The following is a 12725-nucleotide window of genomic DNA, read 5'->3' on the forward strand; positions in this document are numbered from 1 at the left end:
ACCGCCAAATCGAATAGGTCAAACTAAATAGAGGAACGGGACCTTTCCGTCCCATGATGCAATATCAATCTCTCACGGGGATTTTAGTTAGCGCAATATGGTATGTGGGTGTTCATGACAGGGATATGTTGTGTGGGTGTTCATGACACGTCTATGATATGTGGGTGTTCATGGTCCGTCTACTAGCCTTTTTCGTGTATTTATGACCCGTCGACGTAACGGGCTTTTTTTTTTATTACTAGTATTTAAGTAAGAATTTAAGGCCCGTTGGCGTAGCGGGTTTTTCTATTAGATCTAGTATTTTTGTGAATGTTTATGGCCCGTTGATGTAGCTTGTCTTTCTACTAGTATTTTTGTGGGTGTTTATGGCCCGTTGATGTAGCGGGTTTTTCTACTAGTATTTTCTAAGAGTGTTTATGACTCGGCAAAGTAGCGGGCTATCCTACTAGTTTAACATCAACAAGCAATGTGAAGGTAAAGAGAACACGAGTTCCAATTTTTGTGAAGCTATTTTAGTTTGAGCGAGAAGAAAGACTTGACTGTAGTCTTGTTTTTCACCAATACACGGCTCTTCACCGACTTTCTTTGGCTATTTGTTTCTAAAAATAATCGTTTTGATCAGTTCATTAATTTTATTGATATTTACATGAACTCTTTCACTTTTTGAATCCGAATAATAGATATTATATATATATATATATATATATATATATATATATATATATATATATATATATATATATATATATATATATATATATATATATATATAATAGATATATCAGCATATAAAAATAACCAGCTTTACGTTGCATAATGCATAAGTTGTTTGGTACACAGAATAGGAAAACACCATCAAACACCTAGAGTGTGTTCTTTTAAAAGAACAATTTCGGACATAACAGAACAGTGGTGTGTGTGTGTGTGTGGGGGGGGGGGTGAGGATCGATGCCGGGATGGGAGCGGACATTGTAGTGTCACAAGCGCCCCTACCCCTGGGGATTTCTCGAATTTACTTTGGCACAGCCAACACATAGCCACACTGTTGGTGGGGGTGATGTAATCAGCGATTGGTGTGAAATAATGGCACTGGGCATGCGCAGTGAGGGCTGGACGAGGGGAGAACGTCCGGTAGACCGGAAGTTCAAGGCCAGTTCATCACGTGGGTTGATTCAAAGAGCTAAAGTAGGCGTGGTCATAGAGCTGAAGTGGGCGTGGTCAAAGAGTGAAGTAGGCGTGGTCAAAGAGTTGAAGTGGGCGTGGCCAAAGAGCTGAAGTAGGCGTGGTCAAAGAGCTGAAGTGGGCGTGGCCAAAGAGCTTAAGTAGGCGTGGTCAAAGAGTTGAAATAGGCGTGGTCAAATTGGTCGGTACGAGAGTTTATATGGGCTTTAATGGTGACTAAGTAACTTGAGACAGACAAAAGAAACATCGCACATGAGACAGTCAAATGTCACATTCGGCCATTGCTCTTACAACAGCCAAATGCCATAATGAAATATTGCACTTAAGACAGCCGTATGTCACTTAAGATATCCAAATGTCTGTCACCACGGAGCATTACACTTTAGACAGCCAAATGTCATCAGGAAATATTGCACTTAAGACATTCCAATGTCACGTAAGATATCCAAATGTCACTATCGACATTACACTTAAGACAGCCAAAGACACCACGGACCATCATCCAACTCAACACGACATGCGCCTAACATGACTCATCCGACATCCAACATAAAACCTGTGACGTCCGCCCGTCATCCAACATAAAATCTGTGACGTCCAACACACCAGCCATATACCTGTCACCCAGCAATCGGCATAACCAGCGCCCCACAAAATTCATGCGCTCCCAGAACACAAGCCGCCCAAGGGCCGTGTCAGTATCATAAACGTTATCTCCCTGTGGATCAGCCCTCGTGTCATATTCCGGCACCTCTCGTACTGCCGCCACAAGAGCCGGATTGTTTATTAATGCGTTGCGGGGGACAATGCCGACCTATACCCTCATTAACATATGCTAATTTCTTCTGTCTGGTGAGAGTAGAATCTCTCTCTCTCGCTCTCTCGCTCTGTCTCTCCATCCCTGCCTACCTCTCTTTTACTCTCCCTATTTTTATTGGTGTATCTTCGATATTAATTTACCATGTCTTTCAATCTTTAATTCCCTGCATCCCAAATACTCTCTCTGTCTCTCTCTCTGTCTCTCTACTCCCCTGCCCCTCCCCCCTCTCCTCCTACCTCTCTCTGCTAAAAAAGATGGCTTAAAAAGATGTTTTGGGCAGCACATGACATCATTGATAAGTTTAATGTTTAAAAGAAAAAAACACCTACAGCCTGTGTAAATCTTTACATGCTACTACTGTAGCCGTATGCTACACCATGTAGCCATCTGATACCCATGTAAACACCTGCTACCCTTGTAGCCCTCTTCTAACCATGTAGCCAATGGCTACCCATGTCACAAAAAACTGTAGGTAACCAGTTTGATTGGTATTGCATTGTCTAGTAGCAAACAAGCTGCTTAGGTATCTAGCCATTCGCTACCTAGGTAGCCTTCTGAGGTAGCTAGCGAGTCGCTATCCTAGGTAGCAACTAGCCAAACATGTAGCTAGCCAGTCGCTACCTAGGTAGCCTGCTGAGGTAGCTAGCCATTCGCTACCTAGGTAGTCTGCTGAGGTAGCTAGCCATTCGCTACCTAGGTAGCCTGCCGAGGTAGCTAGCCATTCACTACCTAAGTAACCTGCCGAGGTAGCAAGCCAGTTGCTACCCCAGGTAGCCACTAGCCAGACAGGTAGCCGTGATGAACATCAGACACCGGTCTGTCTGGTAGCAACAGCCCTGGGGCAGGTAGCATGAATCACGTGACACCTAGCCCAGGTAGATGCAGGTAGGTGAGGGGGTGGGGGCGGGACGGTGGGGGAGCAGACAGGCGAGTTTGTTAGAGAAAATCTATAACATGCTGGGGAGGGGGTAGGGGTGGTGGTTGCTGATAAACTACATTGATAGTAAGTTCGTGAAAACACGGAGACGAACATCAATATGTTTATATGAACATTTACATACATTCAGAAAATTACATAACATTTGACAGAAATTAAGGGTTTTAAAAGAAATCATTTTTACGCTAAAAAAAAACAACCGAGTTTACATTAAATCATAAAATTACATAATAGTTGACCGGAAATAAAGGTTTCAAATGTAATTTTCTTACTTTTAAAAGAACCAGGTTGTAGGTTAATGAGTTTAAAGTTGGATGACTTGACTGATAGGATAATTGTATCATGACGACATTGTTTTTTAATTAGTGTATTACGTAACAGCGATCATAAACATTACAGCATAGCATTACAACAGGGGTCTCCGAACTTTTCAGTCCGAGGGCCGCATTAACTATAAAATTTCAGTTCGGGGGCCAGTTTCTTCCAGGCATGTCTTTGATTTTTCTGGGCAAAGTTCCTCAGCAATCACCGACAAACGATTTTTCCTTGGACAAAAAGATCTCCGCGGGCCGGATGAGAGGACTTCGCGGGCCGCATCAGGCCCGCGGGTCGTAGTTTGGAGACCCCTGCATTACAATCCGCATTATTCAGTCAACAACATGTCATTTCACCATGTCCACGCGTTATAAAACAATATAAAATCTTGTATATTACAAAACAGAGGGGAATCAGGGAGGAGTGGAGCTAATCTTCTTACCTGAGGTTAGCATAAAAACAAAAACCCAAACACATTTTTTTTTTCGCGCGAGAAATACGAAAACCTCTGAGGTATAATTATCTTGTCGGCGCACCACCAGTATTAAGATACACCAGTTGATTGCCGCGAGATACTGCGCGCATTTCGCGATGTCACGCGGCAAGTGAGTGCACTAAATAATTAGCATGTCTGGGAGGCCAGGCGTGCGGCAGGCGTGCATGTTAGCGTCTGCTGGGTGTCGGCTTGATTTAATGCACTCTACAAATCATCAGCTAGTTTACATGTAACACGCCTACGTATACTTCACATTTTAATCATACATCATAATTTAATCATACATCACACTTTAATCACACATCATAATTTAATCATACATCACACTTGAATCATACAGCATAATTTAATAATACAACAGACTCCTATCATACACATCACTACAATCATGCACAATACCCCAATCATACACATCACACTCCTACCACATAACACACTAAAGATAAACCACATTACAACAATACACAAATCCCAATCGAATACTACACTCCAATCAAACACGCCAACCCTACCAACCACACTCCACCCCTTCACAACACTCCAACCCTATGAATTACACTCCACAAAATATGCACTTTAAAAATATGTACTATAACAAATTCAGTACATTAGTACTCAAAAAGTACTAAACATCTGGTACATTAAAGGCTAACCCTTCTGGATTATGAAAAAAAAAGGTTTAGAGAGCGAATATAAACATAAAATGAAACAATCCTATAGGCTTTTGAAAAATTGAAAGTGGAATAAGTTCCACTTCCGGTTACCGGAAATCGCTGAAAAGTTGATACAGAACTACAAATTTGATATAATACTTATATATGAAATTTCATCAACCTAGCTGTAACGGTAGTCAAGTTATCTTCTTCACAGACATATACACACATACATACATACACACACACAGACATACCTACCAATTGCAAAACTATGTTTTTCCGACTCAGGGAGGTGTAAAACGTCAAGATTGGTAAAAATCTTGGGTTTTTGTTTTTTTTGCACGATAACAATACTTCCTCTGTACTTCGTATACGAGAAAGTAATAAAACAAATGGTGAAAATAGTAGAGGACAGAATGCACGATAGAATAGAGAATAGGATAGAGAATAGGACAGAGAATAGGATAGAGAATAGAAGAGAGAATAGGATAGAGAGAAGTATAGAGAATATGATAGAGAATAGGATAAAGAATAGGATAGAGAATAGGATAGAGAATAGGATAGAGAATAGAATAGAGAATAGAATAGAGAATGGAATAGAGTATAGAATGGAGAATAGGATAGAGGATAGGATAGAGAACATAATAGAGAATATGATAGAGAATATGATAGAGAATATGATAGTTAATAATATGTGGAAAAGGATAAAAAATAGGAGGAAGAATACGACGGAGAACGTTACACGGAACAAGATGGGGGATTACGCCGGAGTACAGGCGAGAAACACGGAATGTAAGGAGATTTGTTAAATCACTTAAACCATTAGCGTAACCCCACGCGTTAAGCCTGGTAATGGTTAAACGTTTAACACTAACCTGACACTCCTGACCTGTAGACAGGTGAAAGGCAGGTTGCCTGCCTGATTACGTCACACTGCTCAGGCCCTGCTCGGTGTGGAGCTGATGGGCTGACGTTATTACATCACACTGCTCAAGCCCTGCTCGGTGTGGAGCTGATGGGCTGATGTTATTACATCACACTGCTCAGGCCCTGCTCGGTGTGGAGCTGATGGGCTGACGTTATTACATCACACTGCTCAAGCCCTGCTCGGTGTGGAGCTGATGGGCTGATGTTATTACATCACACTGCTCAGGCCCTGCTCGGTGTGGAGCTGATGGGCTGATGTTATACCTAACGAAAGTTGTATTTGTAGAAAGCTACACGGAACAGAAGTTGTACGGAGAAAAGTTATACCTAACGAAAGTTGTATTCGTAGAAAGCTACACGGAACAGAAGTTGTACGGGAAAAAGGTATACCGAACGAAAGTTATACTGAACAGAATTGGTACACTAAGAAAATTATATTCTTAGAGAGTTATATATTTAGAAAATCAAACCAAAGAAAGTTATACCATAAGAAAGTCATGCCTTCAGAAAGTAATACCCTAAGGAAGTTATACCATAAGAAATGTATACCTTAAGAAAGATATTTCAAAGAAAATTATACCCAAAGAAAGGTATACCCAAAGAAAGGTATACCCAAAGAAAGGTATACCCAAAGAAAGGTATACCCAAAGAAAGGTATACCCAAAGAAAGGTATACCCAAAGAAAGGTATACCCAAAGAAAGGTATACCCAAAGAAAGGTATACCCAAAGAAAGGTTTACCCTAAGAAAGTTAAAAAAGCTAAAACTGACAGGTGGGTGGTACGCTTAAATTAGAGTTCATCGGGATAAACATTTTTTTACAAGCTTTTATTTAACTCACTTCCTCTGTCTATCTGTCTGTCTAGATCGAAACGACGGAGCGAAAATTCGGACACTTCTACTTGAGCGATACGGTTCACACTTGGCACGTGGGTCAAGACATGAAGACAATGCAATGTGAAATTAAATTTGACTTAATTGGATGCCTAATTCATTTTTTTATGAATTAATTAAAATTTGGACCGAATTAGTAGGCATGTCTATCCAAACGCGTCATCACGGCAAAAGCGCGTTTTCACGTTCAATAGCTGTGCCATCACGTTTAATAGGTGCGCAATGGTTTTTAGTCATGAAACTCTTTTGTAAATAAAAACATGTAAAGTGCTAAAAAAAATTCATAAAAAACGTTTTAATAATAAGCTTTTATGTACTAATGCACTAAAAAGTAGAACATAGATTATAGACTACTATTTAAATAAATATAAAGAAACGCGTGGGTCTCTTCATAAACATAAGTAAAGGTATCCAATAGATACTAAAGCGACCCACGCTTTTCTTTATAGTTATTTAAATAGTAGTCTATAATCTATTTTCTACTTTTTAGTGCATTATTACATAAAAGCTTATTATTAAAACGTTTTTTATGAATTTTTTTTTAAAAACTCTGCTTAAATTAATTTTTTTTTACATTTTTAACAACTCCGAGTTGTGTCGACTCCCTTTTAAACGACTAGGAAATAACTTCTGGTCCCTCCCCCCCCCCCCCTTAACTTCGAAACATGAATGCCCCCCCCCCCCTTAACTTTGAATCATATTAATGCCCCCACCCTCACCTAACTTCGAAACATATGAATGTCCCCCCCCCCCCCCACCCTAAGCTGTATCTGTCACTGCTCCTCCTGCACTCTAATGCCAGAAATAGCCCGGCAAATCCTCGAACCCTCTGGTTTAGACGTGTTCAGTTGACGGCAGGGGGGGGGGGGGGGTGTCGGGACGTGTTCAGTTGTCTGCAATGTCGGGACGTGTTCAGTTGACTGCGATGTCGGAACGTGTTCAGTTGACTGCGATGTCGGGGCGTGTTCAGTTGACTGCGATGTCGGGACGTGTTCAGTTGACTGCGATGTCGGGACGTGTTCAGTTGACTGCAGGGGGGGGGGGGGTGTCGGGACGTGTTCAGTTGACTGCGATCGACTGCAGGGCCCCTCCCTTTTTTGATGATGGAATAATTTGTGTGTATGGGGGGGGGGGGGGTGGGGGGTGGGGGTCGGGTCGGGTAATTAGAGGGTAGGCTGAGGGTAATAGCTGAGTACACTTATTAAAACAGTGCTTGTTTTTTGACATGGGAGGGGGTGGTACAGTAGGGGTGATGGAGGGGGGGGAGTGGTGACAAAGTTCGGGGTGACAAATAAGGGCGTAAGGAAGACATGGGGGGTATGGGTGACAGAAATAAGGTGTACGGAAGGTAGTGGTGATACGATAGGGTGACACAAAAGTGGGGAGGAGTGACAGAGAAGGGGTTAAGGGTGGCATTGGAAGGGGTGGGGGTGACGGAACGGAGTGAGGAAGACATGAGTGAGTTGGGGTGACTAAGTCGTTTAACTAAAGGGCGAGTGGAGAGTAATGGCTGAGTACACTTATTACAACTGAGTTTGGTTTTTCACATGGGGGTGGGGGGGGGGGGGGGAGGGTGGTAACACAGTAGGGAGGGGTGACAATAAAGGGAGAGGGAGTGACGTTGGGGTTGTGGTGGAAGAGAGGGAGTGGGCTGACTGAGAAAAGAGTGAGGTTAATTACAGAAGGGGCGGGTCGATGTTATAAGAAAAGTTCTGAACGGCTAAGCTACAATGTCAGTAGTTTCACACAGCGGTAGGTAGGGTAGAGGTAGCTATCTATTTCGATGTCCTCAAGGTAGGAACGTGTGGTTGACCATACGCCACGCCTGCTTTAATTCCCCCCTCCCCCACTCCTGGGATCCGAACTCCGGACCTTGAGGTTAGCAATGGCGTGGTCTTCCACTCGACTAAGTCGTCCGATTAAAGAAAAAAAAAATGGATCATCGGGTGAGAGGGCGTGAAATGTTTGTAACGATATGGTTTGTTCTTAGGCGTAGATGCCTAGCCATACATACCTAGCTAAGAAGCCTAGCAGAAGATGTCTAGCTAAAGATGCCTAGCTGTACAAGCCTAGCTAAGAATGCCTAGCTGAAGATGCCTAGCTGAAGATGCCTAGCCATACAAGCCTAGCTAAGAATGCCTAGCTGAAGATGTCTAGCCAAACATGGTAGTTATTTCCGTTAAACAACTCATCTACATCTGATATGAAATAAGCTAATCGATTAAAACCACCTAAAAAAATCTAATTGTGTATGGGATTTTCAAACATTGAGTCAATAAAAGAAATTTGAGCTCAAATCTTAATCGTTAATTATTCCTTCAAATTTCAAAATGAGCTCCATTTAACAAAATTACAAATTAAAAAAAAAATCCTCAATTTGATGCAGGGGCAGCAACTCCCGTTTAGCAAATTATCTGCCCATGCAATCTCTTAGCAGGATGAAACCATCATCTGCTTTTCGCGCGCTCTGACGAAAGCAGACGTCTCTTTGATGCCTTGTTTACCCATGAAACTTAAATCCAGTTTCAACCGGCCCCCTAAACAAATTTGGAGTTTGTAGCGAATATTTTGACGTGCCTGTTATTTTTTTAAAACCCCGTGACGTCATGCGACGAAATCGGGACGGAGTAACCGCGTCCATAGCAACAAAAAGAACCGGTGTGCGTCCATAGAAACCGCGGAAGCCACGGTGTTTTCGCGGCAGTATCGGCGAGTTTAAATAAACGATAATTAATTATCGTCGTTAGCCACTTGCGCCAACATGTTTTCACCAAACATTGAGCTGAGAGCGTGTAAATTTGTAACTGCGCTGTTTATATTTTTATTTTAAGATTGTGAATTTTACAACAACAAATACAAGTCTAGCGTACCCTCTCGCCTCAGTTTTTTAGGCTACATGTTAGTTTTTAGGTTAGATTTTAATTTTTAGTGTGCAGTTTTAATTTTTAGATTAGATTTAGTTTTTAGGTAAAATTGCAGTCTTTTTATTTTTTTTTGGATAGATTTTTCTTTTTAGGTTAAATTTTAGTCTTTGGGCTAAATTTAAAATGAAATATTTTTGGATAGATTTTTCTTTTTAGGTTAAATTTTAGTCTTTGGGCTAGATTTAAAATGAAATATTTTTGGATAGATTTTTCTTTTTAGGTTAAATTTGAGTGTTTTCGGGTTAGATTTTAATTTTAAGGCCAGATTATATTTTTTAGGTTGAATTGTAGAGGTCAATTTTGGTTGTCTTTTGTTATTCCCATAAATGACCTTTTATACTCCCCCGAAAGACCTCTGCTACTCGCTACTCCCATGAATGACCTTTTCTCCTCCCCTGAATGACCTTTTCTCTTCCCCTAAATGACCCCTGCTACTCCCAAACTGACCTTCGTTATGCCCATAACGGACCAACGCTACACCCTCTAGCTAAAACAATGATTACAATCGCTTCTAATCTGTCAGGTGCGCCCAGTACTCTATACGTTTGAAAGCATTTTCCTCCAACAAAGAACGCGTTTTACAGTACAGTCTCCACAAGGCCAATACCTCCTACTGACGTCATCTGTTTATGACGTCTTGGCAAGAAACTAGTTGATTGGACAAAATTAAACCCCAACTTCTATTTTTAGCCGGCATTATTTAGCCGAAGACATTCCCAAAGTTCGAGCTGTTTGTCTTCATAACCAAGCGTTTAACAAAACAAATTGTAATGGGGGTCCCGGGGCTATTTCGGGACCCTCATCATCTCAGGAGCCAGGGAGCAATTATGACTTATGACGTAGTGAACAGAGGCACGGAGTTGTCAAACTGCTGACGGTCGATTGATAGGAGTCGTGTATACACACAGAACTATGACGGCGTCGTGACGACGGTAAATCTCGTGCGATCAGAGCAAATCTCGTGAGAGAGAAATCTCGCGAGACGAAAACAAACCTGCGAGTAGAACAAATCTCGTGTGACTAGACCAAATCTCGTGTGACTAGACCAAATCTCATGTGATTAGACCAAAGCTCGTGTGACTAGATCAAACCTCACCAGAGGCGTAGCGACCCTTCCTGGCGCCCGGGGACAAACTTTCAATTTGGCGCCCCTTCGCGAGCAAATTTTCGATTTGCACCCCCCTCAAACTTTCGATTTGCACCCCCCCTCTGAAACTGCAAAAATGCAGCTAAAATGACATTTTAATTTGTTTTTACAACCCATTTTGGCGCCCCCCCCCCAAGGTCGGCGCCCGGGGACATATGTACCCCCCTGCCCCCCCCCCCCATCGCTACGCCTCTGAACCTCACGTGACTATACCAAATCTCGTGTGACTAGCACAGATCTCGTGTGACTTATCAAATCTCGTAAGTCTACAGCAAATCTCGCGAGACATAAACAAATCTCGTGTGACTAGTACGTCGTACACAAACAAAAGCGGATACCACACAGCGTACAGACGGAGCCTTCAGAAAGTTCCACCCGTGTTCCCTTCCCAGGGAACTCCTGCAAACATTGATCTGGTAATGAACGCTCAAGTTAATTTTTTTTTCTGGCTAATTTCGAAGAAAAAACCCAACTAAACACTGAAAAAACGCACTGAAAATTATATATCCAATTCTGATAAATTGTTGAAGCTAAATTATACGAAATCTTTGGAATTTTTGTGTTTTCAATTGATTAAATATATGTACAATGCACTGCTGTTTTTTATATTGCTTTATTTGCTATTGTTAGGTCGACAGAAAAAGTCACGCAGAATGACTTGAAACGTGACTCACAACAAATTAACCGACATGTGTAAGCGTTTTACTAGTGATTTTACAAAGTAGTTCAAATATGATGTGATTTACTGGTAATTTGGGTAATCCGAAGATTGCAATAGGTAATTCATTGATCAGTCAATTCAGTTAATGATCTGTTTGTTAGTGTATTTCAACTCTTATTATTAGTTTAATGGGGTTCATCTGTGTAAGGTGTAGTACTAGATATATGTATGGCTAGGTAGGTGTAGCACTGGCTACATGTATGGGCAGGTAGGTGTAGGACTGGCTACATGTATGGGCAGGTAGGTGTAGGACTGGCTACATTTATGGCCTCCTATGTGTAGCACTAGCTACATGTATGGCCTTGTATGTGTAGCACTAACAACATGTATAGCCTTCTAGCTACATTAATGACCGTGTGTGTGTGTAGCATACAACCCAGTGAGCCCATTATTGTTTAACAAAGGGAAAAAACTCCGTCCAGTTTTAGCAGTTTCGCACTGGCTACCAAGAACCAAACAAAAGGCAGATTAACCAATCACCAACCAATCATTATAGCTGGCAACGTTGAAGGTTGTCCATTTGTCCAATCACTCCCCTAACTCCCCCCCCCCCACACCGCATTGTTGTGTTTGATAAAAAGTAAACAACGACAACACGGCGTTTATGCCACAGCGAGCCTGGATCCGGATGGTGTACGACGGGGGGGGGGGGGGGGGGGTAGTTGGGGGTAGGGGAGTGGTCATGTGCTGGGGTTGGGGAGGAGGGATTACCAATGACATCACCTCAAGTCTATGTTTGTGTTGTTGTTGTTTTTTTTTAAACCAGACACCCGACTGATGGTGAGTACAGTATCCATTCGTTGTGACGCTCTCCGGCTTCAGACGTGTGTGTATGTGAGGGGCGGGGGTGGGGGGTAAAGGGGGTGGGGAATCAGCGTCCTACAGGTTTAAGCAGGGAACGGAGTTTCTTCCAGGCATCTCTTCGGGGGGGGGGGGGGGGGGGCGAAGAAAGTCTACCCCCCCCCCCGAACGGAGTCGAACTTATATAGAAAACATATACTTTTAGCAGTGTCCGCCCCCCCCCCCCCCCTCTCCGAAAAATTGAGTCATCCCCCCAAAGAAAAATATAAAGTATCGACCCCCCCCCCCCCCTCGGGAGAGAAAAGTCTGGAAGAAACACTGACAGGGAACAGAACTCTTAATTCCAGTTTAGTAATGGCAAGCTGGGCCAGAAATTCTCCTGCAGGTGCAGTAGAGTTCCTCTACTTCTCGTAGCGCGGGGTAAACTGAAATCGTGACGTCAGTGCCACGACTAGCCCAGGGGCGAGCAGTGCTTAAAAAGTCACGGAAAAAAAATCACGAAAAAAATTCATAGAACAATTAGTGTTTTGATTTGCTTTATCGATCTTTACTCAAAAACAACTAGCATGCCCTCCTTGTTTTATCCATTGCAGAATTCTAAGCGAACGTCACAGAAACACTAAAAATATTTTTGTCCTTTACGTTCCAGGTTTCTACCGTACAGCTCTCACAAACGTCAATTGGAACAAAAAAAAACACACAATTAATCAATTAACTGATTAATTAATCAACCGTTTGAACCGAATAACTAATATCTTTTGACTTAATAAACGGGAAAAGGGGCCATAATTCCTCCTCGGTGTGTTAGATCCTGGCCGGCGCAGATTGCCTTCCCCTGACTGGCCGAACTGTAGGGCTGTCGCATCATTCACGACCAGCCAAGGGAAGATAATCAACTTCTCTCGC

This window comes from Physella acuta, unplaced genomic scaffold (assembly GCF_028476545.2).
Source record: "Physella acuta isolate Inbredline_101_S28 unplaced genomic scaffold, ASM2847654v3 ptg001074l, whole genome shotgun sequence".
Classification (NCBI taxonomy): Eukaryota; Metazoa; Mollusca; class Gastropoda; family Physidae; genus Physella; species Physella acuta.